Consider the following 19,886-nt stretch of genomic DNA (forward strand, 5'->3'; position numbering starts at 1 on the left):
AGAAAGACGGAGTAGGTAGGATGATGAGTCCGAGTGTGGAATTCTCTCTGAACGTTGACCTACGGTACTGCAGATCAGGGAAATTTATATCTACTGCACCGAGTACACGCACCGTGGTTCGTGTCGGTTCGCATAGCATCGCATAGCATCGCATCGCATCTCATCGCATCGCATCGCATCGCATCCCATCGCATCTCATCGCATCGCTGGTAACCGATCCAACCGAGACCGTTACGAAATATGACGTATTTTAACGATGTCTATCGATATAAGTCGGTAATTGCAATCGTCTTATAAGGAGAACTACCCAAGTGTTACACTCACTTATTAATGAAACTTTGCCAGCTTTTAGAGCTCGTCGAGCTGAACACGCCTATACCCCCTTTTCAGTGCAGACGGCTAATTGTTTAAGAGATATTAACAATTAAAGTTAGTTACTACTTACATTGAGAAGTATGACAGACTCACACATACAACTCGCAATCTAGAGATCCATGGTTCAAATCCTTGATTCCCAACATTTTTTTTTTATTTTTAATGATAATTTGTCTCTTTTTGAATAACTATTACATAAAAATTATCATAAAAAAAAATTTTTTTTTGGGAACCAAGGATTTGAACCGAGGACCTTCAAGTTGCAAGTCACCGATCGGCTCCATGGTTAAAAACATAACTCGTAATCTAAAGGTCCTCGGTTCAAATCCTGAGTTCCAGGTTTTTTTTTTTTTAAATGATAATTTTTAGGTAATAGTTATTCAAAAAGAGACAAATATCATTAAAAAAAAAAATGTTGGGAATCAAGGATTTGAACCGTAGATCTCTAGATTGCGAGTTGTATGTGTGAGTTTGTTATACCTCCGAATGTAAGGAGTAACTAACTGTAATTGTTAATATCTCTTAAACAATTAGCCGTCTGCCCTCAAAAGGGGGTATAAGCGCGTTCAGCTCGACGCGTTCTACAAGCTGGCAAAGTTTCATTAATAAGTGAGTGTAACACTTGGGTAGTTCCTAGTAATACGAAATGGAACCATGTGAAACTTTTATAAAATATGACAGTCGAATAATTGTAACAATGTACAACAGGAGGGTGATCGGTGGTGGAGGGTTGGCGCGAAACGAATTTTAACAGAAGAAGAAGAAAAAGGAGAAGGCTGACCGCGCTTAAGCCTTTTTCTTGGTGTTAGTCTTGGGAGAAAAGTTCCGAAGAAGGTCTTTAGCCTTCAGGGCGTACCGCGGCGTGCAGGAAGACCGGTGAGCAGTGATTTTTAAGATGCGTACCGACACGCATTCTACGTGTCTCTCGGCTGCGTAGCAATCGTGTCAGCGATGCCGGGGACCGTGAAACGCATGTAAATCCTTTCTTCGCGGAGCCAAGATACAGAAGGTAGTGTCAAGCGTGTGTCCAGTCTCGCGCGATCGCGAACCAATCAGCTTTGACGTGCTTTAGATCGAATACAACATCGATAACAGCTTTCTCGGACAAGTTATTTAGAATATTTCACGAGTATCGAGAGTGAATGGTTCGATATAACCTTTGGTGAAATGTATGAAATTGAAAGGAAGGAAGGAAGAGATAAAGGGTAGAAAGTTACATGTATAAAGAGAAATAGGAATATCCAACGCGTTGTTGGCCGTGTACCACAGTGATTTTTGAAGACCGCTTTTGAGTGAATTGCACAAGGGTGCAAAGACGGATATAGGTCAAGAAACGAGATTGCTATCTGTGGAGCACAGCATTCGCCGCTCGAGCATGAGCCGGTCGAAGAGAGAGAGTAGCCGGAGCTTTCTCGATACATACAACTGTACACCGTGGTCGCCTCGCCTCGCATCGTTTCGCCCATTCGATTCTTCCGACTCTCGGTAGATATCGAATGTGGTACGATCACGAATCGTGAATCGTGAATCATGAATCGTGAACCATAATCCACCGAACAAACCGAACCAGCAGTAGTTTCGGTTTCGGTATACGTAGTCGTCGAAATTTTGACTTGCGAGCTTTTCGACAAATTTTTCCCGATCGTTATCTCGAATTTACGAGGAAAAGCTTTATGGAAGTGGAATTACTTGAACGAAGTTTGAAATGAAATTGCGTAAGAACCGCGCAGAAATAGTGGAGGGAGGAAAGAGGAATTTGCAAATACTCACGCATCATAAGTATCGTTTCCGATAAGAAGTTTTCGTCGGATCTTTGGTTGAACACACAAACCTTTATGTATCTTTCGATAGAGAAGCAAAGTGTGCGTATCGATTCGCGATCGCGTCACGTTACGTGGAACGTTACAAGAGCGAATCGTGCGACGATTAGAACGGCACCGTGGATGTGAGAACGCCACCTGAAAAGCAAACCTACATGACCGGTACGATGTGTTTACTCGTGCTTTCCGATCTTTTTTTCAACTCGATCGCTGTTTAACTTCCGATGACGCTCGCGAGACTTTAACGCCGATACTGCTACGACGTTCTTCGCGGCGCGGTCTTATCTTCTTTCGCGAATATTCCTCTTTGCATTCTTTTCCCACGCTTTGACGCATCAAAATGTCCTTGAAAGTAAAGAGCAAACAGAATAAGAAGAAGCAAAATTGTACTAAGCATAGTAATTTGAAGCTGAGACAGAAAATTTTCGGGAATAATCAGAAAAGGTGGAGGAGAAGGCGATTTTCAATTGGATTATCGTAAAATTGGAGCATGGAAGGTAGCGATCGGACGTAGAAGTTTGCAAGATGGCGAATTAAAGAACGCATAGTCGACCCTGTGTGTTTCTTTTCTTAGTCTGGTTGGAGGAGAACAGCTTATCACCGGCAAACACGTAATACGTGTATTCTCGTAAAAAGATAGACGTCGGTGCAGGTTAGATGGGACTACGGCCAATGTCACATTGAGATTAGATTGTTTGCAATTACTTGCTTTTCGTATTTACACGGATTATCCTTTCCGTCGTTATCGAGAGTCGCCTTAAAAATCGGACCTATTCGAAGCTTAGAGCTTCGAACTTCGAACGGACTGCTCTCGCTCGATCTTTCTCCTTACGTAACGATTTCTCATCGATCCAATTCGGCAAACGATTTCTTGTTTTTACATGTAGACCCTTGAAATTTGTTCTCTGTTACAAATGGTATGGCAATAAAAGTTTATATTGTTTGTATGTACGATTAGTGCGATCGTTCGTTCAAAGATACGGACGGTCGCGATTTTTAAAATAACAGATTTAAACAAGTTGTCTCCGAACTAGTAAATTACACACAGTGCTACAGTTCGCGTGTGCTTGCTTACAAATGATCGGAATCGATCGGAATCGAAAAAGACACGATCGCCTATAGAACGAACAAGTGGTTCGAGAGACACGTTTCGTGTTGCGCGTTTCGCGATAAACCGATACCGAACAAATAATATACGTACACGCACGGATCTCCAAAAAACTCTGCTATACAAGCTTAGAGCAGTTATGGATAGTTCAGTTTAAAATACTTTTAAGCGTCGAATCGCAATCGGTTCTCTGCAAGTACCGATACAGGAAGTTGAAGGCATTAGCGAATAGCGTTTAATATCGTTCGACCTAGTCAAATTCGAAAAGAAAGACAAGGTTAGGAAAGGAAAAAAAGGGAAGAAAGGTGCGATCGAGATCGGCAATTACGCTGAATCGAATACGAACGTAGCCGGGCGGCATTGAAATCGAGAATGTCGTCTGGTTATGAACGGTCATTTTCACTGTCGCCAGCTGTTCACGCGGCAACTTGCGCAAAACCCGGCGGTTTTCAGATGCAAGGAACACACGACACGCTATAGCGTCGCGGCGCTCCCCGTATCTCGATTTATCGGAACCGAGTCTTTAGAAAACTCGCATGGCGTATACATAGTACTTCAGTTCATCCGTTTCTCGTTTCAAGGTGAATGACTATGCTCTGACCTATCTCCTTCTACGATTCGACAGCTGTTTCCTTTCGCCTAGCTAACTCAAATTCAGATCCCGACTTCCGAATTCTTTTCTCTTACAGTTTACTCATCATTAGCGGTTCTTTCTTCTTTCCGATCCGTGTTTCCTGCGCGAAACATTTATCGTCGGGATTGACCCGCCTCGACGAACAGACGATTGTCATGGATAATCAACCCGACGAAATCGTTTAAACATTGCGCGATAAAGGCTGAGTGGTAGGTAATTGTTTAATAAAACGAATCTCTGGCAGGTAGGCAGGCAAGTAGGTAGGTTAAAAGCGATCCGGGCACAGTCCTCCAGGTCTCCTCGTTCGAGGGCTATATTGTTTGTAAATTGTCGACGATATTGTATTATGAAAAGTAAACGTCCTTGCCTTTCGGAATTCCACCGCGCCTGAACGTTGTTTCGCGTTCGATTCCGATCCATATTTTCGCGTATCGTTCAACGGTCGACTAAAAATCATTTTCTCGTTGAACGCGAATATAAAAGATGCGACGCTCAAATTCCCGCTGGTCGTGAAACGTTGCTATCGATTGCTGTTGATCGTTGCTTTTCTATTTTTTGTCGAAAGTCTGTCGACCAAGGCAACGAAGCGTAAAAATGCGACACGACTTTCAAGCTGGTTCGCACTGTTGTTCGAACTTACAACGAAAGTCGGATATACATGCATCTACTTACACGGTCGATTTCAAGGACGTGATTTATAAGAAGGACACGGGCGTGTAGCGTGCATACCTACTTACGAGAGATCGAGTATCGCCAGGGGCTTCTCGAAATCGATCACGCTAGCGAAAATGTCTAAAAATATATCCCGAGAGAAAGCTTCAGCTTTAGATCCTTCGAAACGATCGAATCGTTGTCCTCCGCCACGTCGCGTCACGTCGTTGCCAACAGAGATGTTTACCTAAACGTTATTCATCGATAGGAGTTTGATCGATCGAACAGTGTTATTAAAGTGTATCAAGAAATCGAGACGGTTGTCAAAATTATCTTGGTGGAAAATTTATGACCTCCCGATTTCAATAGCAACGAAAGAAATATCTTCGCGACTGTACGCTAGGTACGTTTAGCCGAATAACGACGCCTTCTCTTCTAATCAGTCGAGTCTCTCGAGTCGAAGAGCATTCGAATCGTTTGAAACTCGCGCAACTAATTTAAATAGTAATCGTTTGATCGTGTGTACGGAATAATTTTCATACGTACCTACTCGCGCGTACCGACATCCGCGCGCTGTCACTTTCATTGCCATCCACATGTCTTTAAAGCGATAATTGCGATCGAGTTGGTGAGTCTCGCGAAAGGAAATCGCCTCTAATGTAGTTACCTGTCGACGCGGCGGGAAGGAAAAATACTCGGTAAAGAGGCTTCTGTTGTTCCGCCAATCCGTGAGAAAACTGGCACGTTTTCCAGTAATCTTGGCACAGATACGCCTATTATTATGGTTTTCCATAGCTCGTTTCTTCGTCATTCTCGATGGCCATACCGCTGCACAAATGCACGCGTTCTTCTAACTAACGTAATTTTAGAATAACTTTGTTATAGAAATATAGGGTTTTTACATAAGTATAGTAAAAGTTTGCCATCTGGTTCGTTGGCCAGCTTTTTGGTAGATCGATTTTTTAAGCTGGAAAAGCCCTTTATTCGGCCCTGGTCCAATGGATCGTTGAAAATGGTGATGGTGAAAAATTGGAAAAGGAATTGGCAACATTGGCAACGCTAAGTAAGAAGGAAGTTTAAACGCGTGTCTCCGTGAGTGTACGCGTGTTGCTGGTCGTTCGTTCGGTGGCCGTGCCGCTGTTGGTGAATTTGCAGCAGCACACATAGGCGAACGTGTTCCCGCAGGTGAGTTCCTCGTGTCATAGGTAGCCCCCGTGTTCGTATAAAGGGGTTCATAGTATATGTACATAGGTAGGTACACAGCCAGATGCGAAACACTTGGATGAGGCGAACGTACGTGTCAGGTACACGCGTACGTGTTCGTTATACAACTTTTCCAGCAGTCACGGAGGCGTAGAGGTGAGCCGGTGGCTTGTGAACGCTGGAAAGTGGGGGAACAGAATGCGGAATAGCCTAGAATGTGATGTGAGCGCTCTCCATAGCGCTCCTCTCCTCTCCTCTCCTCTCCTCTCCTCATTTCTTCTCTATTTCTCTCCATATTCTCCCTTTCCCTCTTTATTTCTCCTCCTCCTGCTCCTCCTTCTCCTCCTTCTCCTACACCTCTTGTTTGCTTCGTTCTCTTCCTCCTAGCTCACTGTTTCCTACGTTCGCCCTCTTCTCTTCGTCTAACTCTTTGACTACTTTCAGCCGACGACAATTCCTTTTTCCGACATTACAGTCTACCGTGACTATGTTGTTCGTGACCCTATCACCTTTGGAAATATCAACAAAAGGATGTCTCGATAATTGGATAGGAATGAACTCGACTTTGTCTCTCTTATTCACTGTCGTACCTTCCTTCCTTTTCTCGAGCTGTTTTTCAATGGGCTAGTTCGATCTATAAGATCACGGTGATCAGTAACGAGAATTGTCACGAGTGTAATTTACTCGAGTAATTAAAAAACAGGAAAAAAGAAGGCTTCGAGCAGCGTAGTTACTTTGTTAATAACAGGAAATAGGTAGCAAGGTAAACGATCGATGGAAAAATGAAACGATCGTATCTTTAATGCAATGTTTATTTTCATTGTGCCAATTAACGCGTTCGCCAATCTTATTAGGAAATATCTGTTGGTTGCATCGATGCCACTCGTAACGATGATCGCTCGATCCTCATTTAACTAGGTCCCATCGTCGCGTCGAGCAAAGGGATTTCCTTCGAAGAAGCGCACCCTCAATGGTGGTGGACATATGCCGAGTCTTCGGTGGACAGGTAGGAATCGGTCGATTGGTGGGCCACCTGCCAGCATGGCTACTCGTAAAAAAATGGAAAGCTTTTAAAGATCGGAGTATCAGGATAACGCGATTAGCAAGATTTCTGTATAGCGGGGCGTGATTGTACTCGGCGGGATACACCATGGAAAGGCTCTTTCACCCTACCTTTTCGAAAGATTTATTCGGAGTTAAGTAGCCCTAACGCGATCGCGGTCCCAGCTGTACCGCGCCCAAATATGGGTATTAATCATCGCTCGAACCTCGTTTCGGAGTCGATTGGACGGACGTGCACGTTTTACCTTTGGTTTACCGCATTTTCTACCTTTCTACCTGCGATCTAAACTATGCAATTACATGTATGTACAACCGCTAAGTTTCATCGTAAACTTACCGATTGAACACGAATGAAATAAGACGGTAGATCGGTAGTAATTAGTTTACGCCGGAAGAATTTGTTAGCATCGAGCGTGAAATGGTTGATTTGAAAATTTCAAGAATTTTTATTGGACGAACTACATAGAATGGAGCGGAACGAAGCTGGATGAGACAGGAAGGGCCGATATATTTTCTGAAAGGTGAAAAGACACGTTTCGACGATAAACGCGTCAAGGTTGGCCAGAGCGTTCGATCGGTGGAATAGGACAGTTAATGGTACGCCGAGTCAAAGTCGGTGTCCGACCAGAAAATTAATGGCCACAAATCAACGACGATACGACTATACGTTCGGTAGATTCGGTCGTTCGAAAAGTTTTCGATACTGCATCTATTCTCGGTATCTTTTCCGGCGCTCAAAGTGTCTCGTAGTATCGATTGTTGTTAGCGTGGTGTGCGAAGAAAAACGATGCCGTTTTGTCAGAAGCTGTCACAATGTAAGTATCGCGATCGAGAGTTCGGCGGACGTGGACAGTTCGATCGGTCGATGATGAAATCAGGCATTAGTCAAATTCCTGACGGAGGAGATTCTAACGATGGTGCGATAGTTGCACAATGCGTTTGGCATGCGACTCGACGCACATGCAATTGTGTATTATTTCAATGACATATACAATAATATGACAGCGTTCGCTGGATAGACGGCACCTGAAACCGGCTCGCGTAGCGTCTTCTTTGAACGAAAGGTTATGGCGCATCCTTTGAAATTCTGACATTTCACGATCATTTCGCGTGTAAAACGCGGCCGATCGATGCTCTGTCACCCGTCGCGTCGCGTCGCATCTTTTTCAAAATTTTCATCTCTTTAAACTTTAAACGGTTGAAATCGAAGGACCTCCAAAGAGTTCCGCTAACTTCTGCTAGAATTCGAACGAGTTTTTGCAAGTCTGTTCGTTTGATGTTCTCGATTTCCAGATAGTTATTCCACCGTGAGATATCGCGTTACAGTCGCTGGAATTGCGCGGACATATTTTCAAGTTTAAACAAACAGATGTTTCGATGGTATCGCTATGACAGATATGTTAGATCTAGAAAGGGCAGAAAGGGCAGAAAGGCGTGAAAGGAAGATGCTCGGTGCTCGCGTGTCCCTCGCGTCAAATACCGCGTCCTTGCGAAAAAATATTCACTAAAGCGATTCCTAGTAGCACGCTCGAAACACGCACCACCTTGCTTTGCTCGTAATTTCACTAATGCGTCTATTAATAAATTAACCGAAGCCACGTTCGAGTAACGAGTAGTTTCTAACAATTTAAAGGAAGATAATTGTTATCTCTGTTCTACGAGTGTTACACCTTATACGATCAATTCTAATCAATTTTTTAGTTTTTCGGCACTTGAGAGAAAATCAATGTATCCTGTCGAGAGCAAGAGGTTTTGCTGGAAAGCAAATAATAGGCTCGCTATTGACACGGCTAGAGCAAACAGATTACACGGTTGAGTTTCTGGAGTTATTGGACGCATCAGCGACACACAAGTGTTCTCGTTCAAGTCGCTTCCCTTACCTGGTCTCTCCCTTATTCTCCTATTCACTATTCTCGTATCGGTGGTTGATCTGCTAAGTGAGATTTGGCAGAAACGTTGGACGTTTCCTAGTCGAATCGAGAAGACACGACACACGAGCTCTAGGTATTAATGTCCCGCTGAGCATCTCCATTCTACCTTCTCGCCCCGTATCCTGTCAAATTTCGTCCCGTCGATCGGGGACCGGTCGGTTCGACAACGTTCGTTGCCCATTGGCGTGGCAGTTTGACGATTTTTTAACCAACCTTCGAATTCTCTATCAAGATCGTTCACGTTACGCAATCGATTACACCGGATTCGTGATAAGAGATAAATGGGCTCGCTTTGAACACGTTTGGTTATATACGCATAAGTATCAAGGATATCTGGGGAAATTTTACGACTGAGATATTCAACCAAAATGGTTGTGAAATTAAATTAATTTCTGTCAAAATATTTAACAAGAAATGAAACGTTGAATATTTCGTTGGAGTCGAAAGACGCGAAGAAATTCTTTCTACGCCTTTGAACGAGAAAATAGATCCGGAGATCGGGAGGAAATATGTTTGTTGCGATGCGAAGAAGACAACCTATGATAAATACATCGGGTATTCGTTTGCGAGTAAAAGCTGATTGGGGCTTACCTCTCTACCAGACGACTACCGTCTAATCCGTCTATCTTCCTCTTCATCCTTTTCTCGTAATTGTCTTATTGTATTCGTCTAACCTCGAGAGGGATCAGTCCCCGCATCCTCCGGAATTCGTCGAAGCCAGTCAATTTTCATTTCTCGCGAGAAAAGTCGACGCTACTGTTTCTCGATAACAATGAAAATTTTGGCTAATCTAAGGGACGCCTCAGTTTCGTATCGAGATCGGTAGAGTAATCTTGGCTTACGATTTCTCCGATTCCTCGGATTTCTCGGATTTCTCGAAATGATGGTCGTTGCTTTATCACATTTTTAGTTACCTTTATCGCCTCGTGTTTTATCGCCATCTACGGTTTGCTAGTGTACCCGCGATACGTCCAAGGCACGCAAACTCTTGGTCGAATCACTGCTTTCAGCTGCACGAAGCGGAGGCAATGAAAGTAGGAGTTGGAAATCTTGTTTTTTTTTTTGAAGAAAAGCAAAGAGAAGTAAATGAGACGAGAGGAAAGCAGAGGATAGGGAAGAAAAGAGAAAGGTGAACAGAGTCAGATGGAAAGGTTGGTAGAGAGAAGCGCACGTGTGCGTGTCATACGAGTCCACCCAGTATGTTAATTCGCGCTGATGACCCCATCAGGAAACATGCTCACCGTTGAGTGGAGGAGCCGAGTTTTCGTCTTGTCTCGTCCGTTGCTCGTGTGTATGCGTTTAAAGGCACTCGTGTCGGTGTACACGCACGAGGATATACCTGGCTGCCTCCGAACAATCGTCATCCCCGACCACGGTTCGTTCACGCCCACGCACTTGTTCAAACATTCCAGTCGCTCGGCACAAAGCCCGCCACAAAGCCGGCCACGCTAATCGTAATGAAATTGCCGTCTATTCGTTAGAAAGCATTAATGGCGCCGATTCGTGATATACGAGATCGATGTGAGATCGATCGATTTGACTCGTTCCAAAACTCGACTAGATCACCGATTATTAGAAATCTCGCCACTCCTAGCTTTTCGTCGAACACGATGATACAAGGATACTTTTGCTTCCGTAATCGACCTCGGTTCGCCGATCCACCGATCGTACGATCGGGCATCGATATTATGGATTTTCATTTCAGGCGGTAAGTAGGTAGGTAGGTTGGTAGAATCGGTTACACTTGCCAGAGGGGATGAAGCGATTAATTTATACCGATGAGTATAGTTCCTGACGTAAGTCACCGCAGGATGACGTTCCTCGTATTGTCATCTGACATCCTCTTCGTCTTGCTGAGATATCATCGAATTCTTCGTAGGATTATAATTTTATGATCGCTACTGCCTCGGTGACGCGATGATTCGAATCTTGGACGATTACGATTTCGAACTTCTTTCCTCTTATTTTCCCTCTTATCTTTCTAGAAATTCAAGCGTGGATCGATCTTTCTTCCAGAATCGCAAATTTTGTCGCGAAACTTTCGAGAAAAGTGTGTCGCCCGTTAAGCGCGAGTGTGCGAGCAAAACGTAGCTGCGATCCAGAATGCTGGGACTGTCGCTTTCGTCGAAGGTTCCTCGTTCCAACCGGTTCTTCTCGCTGACACCGAATCCAGGTTCTGGTAATCAGCTCTACGAATCGTTACGTTCGCACCTCGATTCGCAAACTCGATCGTGCTTGGTCGTTCGTGAAACTGCGAAATGCCGAGGGAGAACGGTGAAAAAAAAACAACTGACAAACTACCTTGATTTACCACGAAATTAACCTGACCAGCTACACAATTTTATAGCGAGTTAATCGATTCATGTCGACAAGAATTTGTCGATAGGATCGTGCAATAAATTCGAAGACGAATCAATAAAAGCAATTGCGACAATTAGATTTCTTCAAAAGCGATAACGAAAGAAAGAAGGTGTGTGTTGGAACAGTGTCAACGTTGCTCGTTTATTTTCGACGGATAGGAGAGGAAAGAAAGAAATCAACGGAAGATAGGAAGGAAGAAAGGAAGAAGCATATGGATCAGGATTATTCGGATAGGGTAGGAGTAGGTCCTTAGATTGGCCATGGTGAAGGAGAAATCGGGGCTGAGTTTGCAAGCGAAACGAAGCAAAGCAGAGATGAGAAGAGAGGAGCGAGAAAACTAGAGAGTGGTAAACGGGAGAGCTTAGACGGTGAAACGAAGCGCGTGGATCTTGATCCAGAATCGGTGGTCAGGTAGCAGCGGTGGTGGCGGCAGCAACGGCAGCAGCGGCCTGCGTTCGTCCACGTTCCGGATCGCGTCCTCTTCTCCTATTCCGCGCCTTCACGCGCCCGCTCCAACGAGCCGGCTGATTTATGTCGGCCATTCATTCTAATCGTCTTGCATCTCGAGCAGCCCGAAGCAACCCCCTATCCGGCGTGTATAGTCGCGCTTTTCGAGACACCGCCCTCGGCGACCCGTAGCTAATTGAATACAAAAATTCGAATATTTAGTCGAGCCCATAAACCATTTAATTAACGAGACTCTCTAGCTTTCGAACCTCGTAAATATCGTCTCGCAACCACCACTGGTTCAACGCCCGTTTTCTATTCCACTGGCCGTGAATCTCTACGATTTTATCTTTATCTTTATTTTTATCCTCGTCTTTGTTACTCCTTCTTTATAAGAGGTCAGGTTGGGTCGCGTAGATAAACAAGTAAACGAAGAAAAGCTAAATTAGGTTTACTTTGCGCTGAAGAAGAGGAGCGGTTCGTGAAATAGCACAAATCGCAGCGGTTAATTAGCTATAAACGTGTGTAATTTACAGTAATAATCAGTTTATAGATTCCTACCGGCAATAATTGTAACAATTAGAATTACAGAGATTATAAGGCACGTGAAAAAAAAGTATTGTCGAATGGTAAATTTAATGAATTAGGGAGACAGTCGGTCATGCTGATGTGGGTGGTAAGCACGTAGCTAGGTAGTTTGGATCGACGGTAGATGGGAAATAAGAAAAGAAAGAAGATTCCGAGAGATTGCCAGGATGGCAGATTGTGTCGTTTGTCGGGTAAAAGGTTTCAGATTAGACGGAAAGGGGGTTGAAGGAAGGAGGGGAGTTTTGTCCGTGGGGATGAGTTTGCACCTAGAGCAGGGCAGACAGCCGGCACGCGAGGTCGGTCAGCACGAGAAGCACGAGACGCATGGAGGAACAGGGGGGGGTCGGCCCATTGGCTCGTTTAATTAATTAAAAGTGCATTAGCGGGGGCAGCCACGTTTACGGGGGGTTCCTAGATACGCGTGTAACGATCTTTCGAGCGGAACAGCCGCCCTATTACTTTCGTCAACACGAGAACGCCTCCGGAACACGTAGGTGTTCCATTCCCGTGCCACGATTCCGAAACGATCGACGTCGATCAAATGATTAAATGACTTCTTGTTCGACGCCTCTTTCCGTTTGACCTACATCGTTTTGCGCGCCATTGATAATCACCGACGCGACGCTTTGTCATCTTTTTTGTATCATTTCAAAGCTTTTATATGTATTGTAGAAAAAACGCGTAAGATTGTTGCTTCTTGATCGCAGTTGGTCGGATGGAGGGAACTGAGCGCATTATCGGGATTACTCGAAGCAGAGAAGAGTAGATAGAATCAAAGCACCAGGTGCAAATTACAAGGGGGATGACCAGGTAGCACGGAAGTTGGACGCGCTACCAGCTGACTGGTCTGCGAGCGAAGCGTGTAATCACGCTAATGCGGCACGTCGTTGCCAAGAGAGAGTGATCCCGGTTTTGCCACAGGGATCACCCTGGATCGACTTTTCAGTGACTCATGCGCGTCATTGCGTAACCGTTTGGTCTCGATAACGATAATCTTGTTCCTCATACGAGCGAGCGCGATCGTCGATCATTGTACTCGGAACGGTGCGGCGGTGATCGTGATCACAGAGGACGAACGGGACGACGATAAGCCCGATCGATTCACCTGGAAATTTAATAAGCCGCGATACAATGGAACGTTCGCCGTGAAAATCTACGTTGTAATCGTGCGTACTGCGATCGTCGCGAAATTATCGAGCTAACACCGTTCGGTGCGTCACTCTAGCACTGGACAAATTCGAGAGTAATTTGCGACTAGCGACGAACAATGGCACAGAGTCGTGTTCTACATACGTAAATGGTATTCCTTTGTTACTTTAAAGTTACGTTTCATCTCGGAGCCAATTTTAAGCGTTTATTTTTCACGTTGTAACGGAAACAAAGAAAAAAAGAGTTAAGAGAAAGAGGTAACGTTAACCGTTGGGAGATAAGAGCTAGAAAGCGGAGAGAACGGCGTTCGATTTAATGGCAATTTGTCGTTGCACGTAGATTTATGCGTTCCCGAGGATGCTCCGCTCGTATAATATACGACACGTGGTTCCTAACGAGGGGAGTGGATCCACGGGATGCGCGGATCGCGTGAGCCGACCGTCTAACAATGAGATCGATGACGAAGCGGCAGGCAAGCCGGCCAAGCCAACCGAGCCAACCGAGCCGACCGAACCGACCAGGGCAAGAATAAATCCGATCGACCGTTTGACCGACGACCGGCGACCAGCGAACGATCCGGGGTTAACCACGCGACCTTATCGCGTCTTCGCTTCTTCCTAGACCGAGACAGTTAATCTAGCCAGAGTACCTGTCGTCAACTCCAATGCGGCACGGGAAAATCGAACGAAAACTCGTGCAATATCGTTTCTGGAGTTACTTTCCACGCGCGTTGCTCGTCATTTCCAAGGGGGTGTTGACAGAATTCTCAGAGTTGGACGATGGGCCGTTGACAAGGGAAAAGCGATAGAAGGAGAATTCTATTAGGTAGGATCAGCAGAAATTGACGATCGAATGGAATAGCTAGGTGAAAAGGGGTCTCCGTTTTCCGTGCTCGGTAAACAGCGTGAAACAATATCACAGGGCGAGCGGGAGTAGAACACGCGACACTTTGGGGGTGAACGCTGACTAAGGTAACGCAAACTGTTGGCTGTCAAGCCGCAGGATGAGGTGGGGTGAAAGGGTACGAAAGAACGAAGATGTGCCCACGCGCGCACGTGCCTTTTAATACGCCATAATGCGTTGCATGTCCATATTCATTAAGTAATTTTCTGTCCTGAAAGTCACTGGCCGAGCAGCCATTGTCATCGCCCGTATCCGAGGTGTCCGTTCCTATCCGATTATTTTTCTCGTCGCGAACAGTTTCTTCGGTGTTCGCGTTTGCCGAGTTAACGAGTCGCGCGTGATACGCGTGCGGATGGAGGAAGAAGGTACTCGTGGATTTTTTTCCTAGATGCATCCTCGCGATCCCTCGCTTTCGCTCTGTTTCATATTTATGATCGTTATAATGTTGAGATCGCGGCGGGTCTGGGCGCGCATAAATTTCCGTGCCCTGTGGTTACGATGAAATCGCGACGCGAGGCGACGATTGTTTCTCGCTGCGTCCAAAGAGAATGCGAAAGAATAATTTGGATGACGGGCAATTACATGGACGACGTAACGGTAACGCGGCGTACGTGAGGTCAGCGTCGCGGGGCGCGGTAACAGACCGCCCGGATGCGAAACGGCGCGGCCTGCTTTGGTCGGGGAAATCGCCGATGCGCGCATTCGGCAGACTTGCTCCTTTCGGAGTTTCTCGCGCTGAAATTCGTGCTCGCATTGCCTGCTTGTGAGACACCTGAAGCACATAGCGAGACAACGATTTGTTGGCAGAGCAATGGCGCAACGCAGCCGCATCGCGGCGTCGTCGCGTCGCGTCGCATCGAGCGTCCAAAAGAAGAGAATTTTAGCTCGAAAGTAATTTGTTGAAAAGTTGCTACCTACACGTATAGGCAGATATCGAAGACTGTAGAATCTCTAAACGAATTAGAGGCGAACGTAGCACGTAGCGGTACGTAGCAGCACGTAGCAGTTAGTACGTAGAAGCACGTAGTATCAACTGGGTGAACGAGGCAACCGAGGAGCCGAGTTCTGAGATCAAGTCACGCGTAGCCTAAAGAAAGTTGTTTAAAGGTCAGTGTAGCTCGACTTGCATCACAAATGCCAATCTAGTTACGAAATGTGTAGAGGGAACAATGATACTCTCGTGGAAAGTAATTCGTTCCCTCGCGCTCTTTATACCTTCTCCGGATCCTCGTTCTCCGTTTCAAACGCTTTTCACGCGACTTGACACAGTACGGACTTGACGCGATCAAAACGTTTTCATAGAAAACGCAATGAAACCTTGATTGGACATGAGCGACGATCGCATGGATTGGAATCTGTTTGTTTTACGAAATTTAGCGAAGAGAACGCGACATCCCTCTCGCGATAGACTCCCGTCGAACGATAACCCGGATTATAGGTAGAAATTTATTTCGGATAAATATCCCGTCCCGTTCCCTGAATTCGTCGAAGATTTCGCGAATTATATGTCTATCGGTGGGCCGTATCTCGCGCGTTATTCATATCCACGAAATAACATTGAATAATTTCACCATAAATACGTGGCGCGTCCGCGTAGGCGTAAAGTAACGATAATGCAAGTAAATAATGGACGCAAGAGTTTTATTACCTAGGCGGCTGAATGGCAAGATAGAATCTACGTGTCCGCGGCAGTGCAGCCCCCTCGAACACCGAACAGGAGAAGACAAGAGAACACGAGAAAACACAAGAGAGGAGAAGACTGAAACGGAGTTGAGCTGAGCTAACTCGAGACGAGACGAGACGAGACAAGAGACGAGCCGATCTTGGCGAGTAGCTCCGTTTCCGGTCAAAGTTCGAGCCAACGACCTTTTCAATTCTGTCGTTTTTAATGTTTTTCGACGAAAAATTTCCTTTTCCGTTTCTTTCGTGAAACGACATTCCATTCGTTTCTTTTTTTTCCTTTATTTGCTCCTCTTGACGAGATGCAGTTCTCGTCGAGCGCTTACTGCCGTTTTGCCATGGGTTAAATAAGTTATCGACCCGTTTGAAACGACGCTGTTGTCTTCTTTCACGCTTTTATAGAGTAGGCTTCGACTCCTTTGTCTCTACCTCGAAGCACGTTCGCTCAAACTGTTCAGAGTTGCGAAATAAATAGTTATTCGATATATAGGTCATCGATCGGAGTACCAGCTTCTTGCCGTTGCGATTCAGCGCGATCACGATCTCTCTGCTACGATTTACCCTTCTATCGTTCGCTTTTCCTCGCGAAGATACTCGATGGGAACGAAATCGAGTCGAGCAGCCGATCGAATTAAAATCCACGCTCAAAGACCAACGTAGCGGCAAGGTGATTGATTTTCGAAGGAAGCACCACTGCTCGTCGTGCCATGCCGGGGCCACTGACATTCTCGAGAAACGAAAATTTGCATTTGAACTTAATCCTTGATTGTGCCACGCCTCCTCCTCCGTTTCTTTCTTTTCACCTTCGCCTCGAAACTTTCTTCTTTCTCCTCCTCCTCTTCTTCTTCTTCTTCTTCTTCTTCTTCTTCTCGAGCGGTTGGATCAGGCCACAGGCGTCGCCCATCTCGCGCCATCATTTAAGTAAATTACCGGCTTGCCGCGCATGAAACGACACTGTTGTATAGTTGCCATTAGTTTCGTACAACTTTGCGCCCTCCTCCTTTTCGTGTTCTGGTGACGCGTTCCTTTTCCAAACGTTCTTGCTTCTTCTCACTGTTCGAATAAAGCAGCTATAGGTATGCTTCGATAGCATTTAATATTCAATAACTGTTAATATATCTTATCGATAAAGTTTTAAATTGAAAGATATCTAATTTTAAGCCGTACGTATTGTTAGCTATAGATGACAGTTTGCGAATATCTGTCGATACGAGTGTAGGTACTTACTAAAAATATGGGTAAGTAAGCAGGTAGATAGGTGTAGGGTGGATGGGTTTAAGGACGGAGGGGTGGCGTTATGGCGATGCGACGATGTTACGGAGGGTTGGATAGGGCAGAAGGATGGCAAACGGTACGATTTCGGAAGCTCGTTCGTCCTGGATGCGAAAGCTTCGAAGAAAAATGGCTGACACCGAGTACCGCTGACATTTGGCCGCGCGTTTATCGCGATAATACACGGCTTTAGGTCAGAGGGTGTGGCCTCGCCAGATTGATTCGGCGAGCTCGCTTCTGCGCGCTACGCTTCGTTACCGCGTACAGAATGGCCGCTTTCCTTGCCATGGCTTTTCATCCATCTTTCTTGTCCCATTTGGCCCGAGACTCGATAAATAGACCGAACGATAAAGCTGTCCCTGTATCGCCGTTGAATTCAGCCAACGATTCGCTTTCCATAATTATGATATACGAGGCGAGAAATGGAGAACCCGCGTCTTCGTTCCTTAAGGTTCGCTCGTTCGGGGATCGGTGCGACGATTTAGGAAAATTCCTCTTTTTCTCTTTTTCTCTGCGTTCTTTTACTCGCGGTTTTTATACTTCTTTCTTCCAGCTATTCGTTAAACAGAGTTATCAATGAATTTCAAAGTTTGCTAACCTCTGTTATTCCGTTCTTCTTTTTTATCGATCAAGCTTATCTAATTGGAAAAGTTCTGCCAGATGACAGGGTTTTCGGAATTATTTGTTTTTCATAAAAAGAGAAGGTTTTATTATAGATGCGAGCTTTTCTCTTTCTCGTCGATCTTGGATTTCGCCTAATTAAAGTCGGTTCGAAGGGCAAACAAAAGCTGCGAACGATTAATCGCGCCATTCTTGCAAATGAGAGCAGAACGCGAGCTCTGGCTAGCGGCTAGAGCGTTCCTTGGTCGGTCGGCGAGGCCGCGGTTGGTCGGAATAAAAAAATGTTAAGCGGCACGAACGCGAACGCGAATGCGATCGCGAAGCAACTCGATCGGAAAGGTTTTTCATCTTGCTCTCCGGTTATGATGACGACGCACAATCTCTATCGACGGCGCGCCGCGGCGTGGGTGTTCGTTCTCGCTCTGACAGATTCGAAAACGCATTATTAACGCCGTCGACCCTGACTCTATGATTACGCGCATTAATAGCCGGATGGACGAACTTTGCTCGCGCTCCGCACTATCATTATCGTGATGCGGGAAGGAGAACGTCGACGATTCGAGAGGGACACGCTCGAACCAAATTAAATAGAAAAAAGCAAAAGACCGCGAACGTGTACCTACACCTACCTGTGTGTTTGACACAAACGGAGAAGAGTGGGGGATGATAAAAAATTTCTGTCATAGCTGTCTTCTGCAGCGCTTTTCTACTTATGCTTGTGTTTTCTTACATTGGGCGACGATCGCGACCCTTTCTCCGTTCCTGTTTCTTGTTCTCTGTAACGTTAGGGTGAGATCGAAAGGCTTGCAATCGTTGTTGGTTATTTTATCGATGAACGCAGGTACGGAGGTTCGTATCTATCCTGCCCAAGACGATATGGCATTTAAATGTAATATTTGCTGCGCAAGCGCGCATGTCGTGTCTCCCTACAAACTCCTTTTCAAATTGCATATCAGGTACGATCGAGTGTTGCGAGTATACCAATCTTCCGACGATGAATAATTCATTGTGTAAATAATTCATAAATCACTATATAATCCCGTCGGACTGTGAGTCCGAATCGTTCGAAAATTTCCAATGAGTTTTTTTGTTTAATTTTAATCGATTCGTCATTTTCCATCGCGACGGCGTTTTCGTTTCCAAGTGTCGACGGAAAATTTTGCGGTTCATTTCTCTCGAAAATTTTCATCTCCTTGTGATCTTTGATTTACTAGGCAATAATACCTTGTTACGTTGTTATGTTTTTTCGATACAATTTTCCGGTTAATACCGACTTGCTCAGCCGCGACGAGGTGTTCGCAACCGTTTTGTCGTTAGCGAACGCATCGGCCCGCGATGCGACAGGAATTCTTACACCTCGATAACAACTTTGATCGACAAGGATGGCGTTTAAAAATTCATCCTACGTATTCCATACCGTTTCTTTCGATTCGCGTGGTAACGGAGTTCTCGAGGTTGTAATACGAAATTTTTCGAACGGAGTAACGCTCGGTTCGTAGACTTTCCTCGAAGAAATTCATACCCCTGAATTGGATGATCGATGCGAACATCGTATCGAGTTACTGTTTCCGAATTTGCTTATGGTTCATGAAACGGAGCAGGGAGATTTTTTTAAATTCGTAGGAGCGTCGGACGCGAAGAAGAGACGCAGGGCTTGCGAGCAAGAAGCGTGAAAGGGGCGTTGGAGCTGTTCGTATCCCGGCATATTAAAATATTCGGAATGTAATGTGGTCTGTGCGTAGAGTATATACGAGCATTCGTCGAAAGCGTAGAGAGTACGGCACAGGAGGGCGGCGTTGCGCGTGTACAAATCATGCAAAGAATGACGCGGCACTGCTCCGCTCCCACCCATCTTCGGCTTTGGAACGAAACCGTGCTGTCTCTTTTATCCTTCCCTTATGCCCTTCTTGCTTGCTTTCTTTCTTTCTTTCTTTTCCCTCCGGCTGCCGCTATACCTTTTCTTGTTATATGCATCGTAGAACTGGCGCGGCAGGCGTGGGGTGTAGAAGAGTTCAAGTTGCACATCCTTCGCGATGCGTTCGTCCTGCGTTTCTTCGTTCGTTCATTTGTTGCATATTAAC

The 19,886-nt window shown here is 45.4% G+C and overlaps 1 protein-coding gene across 2 annotated transcripts in view; it reads left to right on the forward strand.

Annotated features, from left to right (window-relative positions):
• LOC114878132 (cell wall protein IFF7-like) overlaps positions 1 to 19,886 on the forward strand; it is a 35,993-nt gene that overhangs the window by 7,555 nt on the left and 8,552 nt on the right. The gene's annotated exons all lie outside the window — the stretch shown is intronic.

Source organism: Osmia bicornis, chromosome 5 (genome assembly GCF_907164935.1).
Source record: "Osmia bicornis bicornis chromosome 5, iOsmBic2.1, whole genome shotgun sequence".
NCBI classification, from domain to species: Eukaryota; Metazoa; Arthropoda; class Insecta; order Hymenoptera; family Megachilidae; genus Osmia; species Osmia bicornis.